General features: G+C 38.3%; 1 long non-coding RNA gene across 1 annotated transcript; it reads left to right on the top strand.

Annotated features, from left to right (window-relative positions):
* The first annotated feature begins 3,232 nt into the window (after positions 1–3,232).
* On the top strand, positions 3,233–4,341 carry LOC128291627 (uncharacterized). Its single transcript, XR_008281431.1, has 2 exons — positions 3,233–3,325; positions 4,100–4,341. It is a non-coding gene; the product is annotated as an uncharacterized LOC128291627 (long non-coding RNA).
* The last annotated feature ends 298 nt before the right edge of the window (positions 4,342–4,639 follow it).

The raw sequence follows: 4,639 nt of genomic DNA, 5'->3' as shown, positions 1-4,639 counted from the left end.
TGGGAAAGGTTTGGGTTCCATTCAAGACTCTAGAGAAAAAAAAAATATTTATGCTACCTTAGGGAATCTGGACAATAGGCCTTATTAATAAATTAGGCTGAGTTTTAGCACAAACAAGCACCTGCCCGGCGGCTAAGCACGCTAGGAGGGCGTGGGAGGTGCCTGGGTTCAAGGCATGGCGCGCGCAAATGGTTGTTATTTTTAGTATTCAGGTTGCGGTTAAAATAGGGGTTAGGAGGAGTTGCGAGCCTAATCTAGCACAAGGAGTGCTCGTGGCGCAGTGGCAGCAGCGTATTGGGCACGCGGAGTGGGTGCAGATTCGAGTCCTTGCGCAGGCGAATTCTGTTTTATTTTTAAAGCGGGCCAGAATTGAAGCAGGTAAGGGTTATAAATTATTGTGGCAGTATTATATCAAAAACAAGGGTGCGTTCCAGTGGCTACCAACATGGGGGTGTGCCTGGAGGACCCAGGTTCGAGCTGCGGTGCACGCGAAGGACTCTCTTTTTGCTGCATGCGTGAGGGTGAGTAGTAGAGTTGGACCGAAACTCTTCTTAGCAGCATGACGAAGCGGTGGATAAGGCAGCTGATCGGTTAGGAGTTTGAATGAAATTCAAACATTGAATTTGGCCAAGAATTAAGGAACAAAACATGGAATTTAAGTCAGGAAGGAATTGTGTCGAAATTGTTCTTTTAATTTTGGGCTTTTATGAGTTGTTTCCTTCTTGTTCATCTCTTCTTCATTAAGAACCGAACCTATCTTCTTCTACTCTTCTCTTATCTTTTTACTCATCTTTTCTCTTGATTAAAGATAGCCTATTACTCTTCTATTTTCTTCTTAAACTGAATTAAGCATACTTCAGAATCGGTTCTAGAAGCTGAATCATTAGAACTGTTCTCTACTCGTATTTTGGGGATTTGATCTACATCAGATCGGGAATAGGAAGGTACTTAGGAATGTTTCTGGCAAGTGAATTTTTGGTAAGTGCTCATATCTCATCTCTTTGTTCATTATTTCGGGAAATAAGAAAAGCCGGAAACCCCTATTCACATAGGGTGGCTATCGACTAAGACTAAAGCGTTATTGGTTTTGTTTATTGTTCTGTTATGAGTAAGGTAGACTAAAGGCTATCAATCAAGGAGTAGTTGAAGGTTAAGATCTTTGGAAATACTAGATCTAGTAGTTGAGGATTGACGAAGGTAAGTGGTTAAGGATGCCTATTGTGGCCGAATGTGGTAACTAGTTGTTTCATAAGGTTATCATCGATTTGTAAACTAATAGAATAGTGATCGATTGTAGGATACCGTGGAAGATTTCGTTGACAGTCGTGTAAACGACACCCACTTATAGACTAGATCGGTAAAAGCCGAAAAGCCGAAATGCCAAAGAGCCGACATTTTGTGAACTTGCGAGCGTTCGAGCACTCGTGAGATAGTGGTTTGTTAATCCTGGTAATCTCAAGTGGTAAGATTGCAGAGTGCGTAATTTCGTGCACTTCAGTATATTTAGGCTTAACGGGCCAAAATCAGGTTAATGGGCCAACGGGCCCAATTCGGTAAAAATGCTCGGTAAGTGTTTCTGTTAATACGTTAATGGTTGTAATATGCATGAAAACCCTAAAATAGTAAGTTTACTAAAATACCCCTAAGTATGAAAATTACCATTATACCCTTAAGTGCAAAGTGACCGTTATACCCCTAGGGTTAATTTTGACCGAAATGCATGATATTTTGATTATGTATGTTGCATGCCATGACATGTATATCTGTTGCATGTGATATGGGTTATATTGATGGAGGAAGCGTTCTGGTGGCTATGCCACAAATATCTGTTTCTGGTGGCTATGCCACAAATATCTGTTCTAGTGGCTCTGCCACAATATGTGACAGCCCAAAATTGACCCTAGTCGGGATGTGGTTTAGGGACCACAAAACCGAGGCATAAAAATAATTTAAAATTTATTTTGATGCCTATAATATGTGTGTGCTCATGTGTGACATTTTTGATGATTGATTTAGTGTTATAAAGGTGAATTTCACTAGAAGGGACTTAGTAGTGAACTGTGAAAGTACGATAGGGAAATGTGTGATGACTAATTAAAGCATGCATGCAAAACTATGGACTTGCATGTTAAATTTCCCCAAATCAAGCTAGTGGCCGGCCATGACATGGTTTATGGGCAAAGAAAACATGTTGAAACATGTTTTGTTAATGCATGATGAATTAAATGATAAAATAATTAATGATGTTGGATGAGAAACAAAAAATCAAAAAATAGCTCATCCTTTCCCCATTGCCGTGCAAGTGAAAGAAAAACAAGAAAAAAATTGTTCATCCTTGTTCTTTCCTTTTTGGCCGAAAATACTAAGGGAGGAGATAGGATTTTTGCTTCATGCTTGGTTTAGAAGAGATCTAGAAGGAGATTTGGCTAAATTTGCATCAAGATTAAGGTATGTATGAGGTTGTGTTAGGAGTTTCATGCATGTTTTGGTTGCTAACTTGATGTGCATGTTAGCCATGGTTCAAATCCTTGTTATGCCATGGAAATGGCATTTGGCCAAAGTTGTTATTGTGTTAAAGTCATTGCATGCTAAATGTGAAGCTTGCTAATGATGCATGCAATGATGGATTGACTACTCTTGAAACTTCTTTGTACCAATTTTAAGTAAGACATTGAGTTTTTTTTTGTTTAACCATGATTGAAGTTGAAAGGGGCATGATTGTGATGTATTCGGCCATGATGCATTCATGAGCATGGTTCATGCTTCTTGCATGTTAGTTAAAATTTGTGTTTTGGATGGCTATGGACACCTTGAAATTCGGCCTTGCACTTATATGTGTATATATGATTGCACATGATATTTTGATTATGAAGAAAGTGATGAATATGTTGTTTAAAGAAGAAGTTTGTTGAAGAATGTTGTGAAATTTGCATGTACATTCGGCCTAGTACACATATGATGTGAAAATCTTGCAATTTATTTTTGATTTTATGCAAGAATGACTAAGCATAATCGGCCACATGAGGGGAATTATTGTGCATGCATTCGGTTAGAGGCAAGCTTAATGATGCCTATTCTTGACTTAGGTAATCGGCTACCTTGTTGTGAGCTAAGGCCGAATGTGTGCGTAATTAAAGAAAATTGACTAAAGTGCTTAGTTATGTGATGTTGAATCAATGATATGTGTATTCGGACAAGGCTAGCAAGCGAGACTTTAATAAATTGAATTTGTTTGAATTAGCTCAAGAGCTTAGAGGGCCACAATTGGATAAGGGGAAGGAAAAAGTGATCGAATAGCCGTCAAAGCCGTTTGACAACATCCGAGGTAAGTCCTCAAGAAATGACCCTACTCGAGTTATGTGAAATGAAAAATTGATGTGTAATGACTATTGATTTATGTGTGTATGAGTATTTGAATGATACCCGGGCTAAGTTTCAAAGGCGATTATGCTAGTGATATGTTTGTGTTTGAGCCTTAGTAACGAAAATGAAATATGAATGGGAAATGATTATTGATGTATATGTGTGCATGAGCAATTGAATGATATCCGGCTAAGTCCCAAGACATTTATGCTGGTAATTACATCCGGTTAAGACCAAAGGCAATTGTGCTAGTGACTACATCCGGCTAAGACCAAGGCATTTGTGCAAATTGTGAAATCCGGGTTAAGTCCCAAGGCCTTTGTGCGGGTTGCCATAACCGGCTATGTCCCGGCGTTTGAACGAGTAGCTATATCCGGTTAAACTTCGAAGGTATGTGATTTGAAATTTATAAGCTTGCTGGAAAATTTTCAGCTAATGCACTTGTGAAACTTCCCAATAACAAGGTATGTGTTGTGTGTGCTTTGCGCGCTAGGAGTAAGAGCATATGAATATTCGCTCCTATGATGGAACGAGTTATCGGCCTTAACGAAGCCGTTATTTGTGTATGAACATAAGAGTTGGGATGGTGAAGTAAGTATGATTATGTGAATGTGCATTAATGAAATGATTCATTTGGCTATGTGAATGTAATGCTTTGGTTAAAGCTGATTTTATTGCTTGAGACTTACTAAGCATAAAAATGCTTACTCCGTTGCTTTGGCTCTCTGTTTTATAGATTTTGCTCGGTAGCAATCGAATTCGGGATCATTAAAGTCGAAGTCATCTACACTATCAAAGCCTCCATTTTGGTATAATTTTGGTTGAACTTTGAAATGGCATGTATAGGACTACCCTAATGTTGAAGGTCATGTACCTTTCGGTTTTGTGTAAGCTTGGATAGCCATGCGAAAATGGCTTATATACGTTTTTAGTATGATTCTATAATAGTTTGTAAGATAATCATTATGGGGTAAGAAATTGTTTGAAAGGATTAGCCATTGGAATGGTTAATCATAATCACACTTTGTGCTATGTGTGCAAAAAGGGCCATTTGAATCGTGGAAATCATGAAATAGGTAATGGTTACTTTGAAAACAGATGCTGGCAGCAGCAGTGGTGTGGTTTTGAAAAATCACCAAACTTTTTAGGAATGGTATTAAATAGTGAATAAATTATGTAAATGAACCTTAATGAGTCTAATTTCATGTGGAATAAACGAAACAGTCATAGGAGTTACATGTTAAGAGATATTAAAGCTATTGTGAGATAGGGCCAG

The sequence above is a fragment of the Gossypium arboreum genome, chromosome 4, assembly GCF_025698485.1.
Source record: "Gossypium arboreum isolate Shixiya-1 chromosome 4, ASM2569848v2, whole genome shotgun sequence".
NCBI classification, from domain to species: domain Eukaryota; kingdom Viridiplantae; phylum Streptophyta; class Magnoliopsida; order Malvales; family Malvaceae; genus Gossypium; species Gossypium arboreum.
Note: the sequence above shows the minus strand (reverse complement) of the source record. Positions and strands in the feature narration are given on the sequence as shown.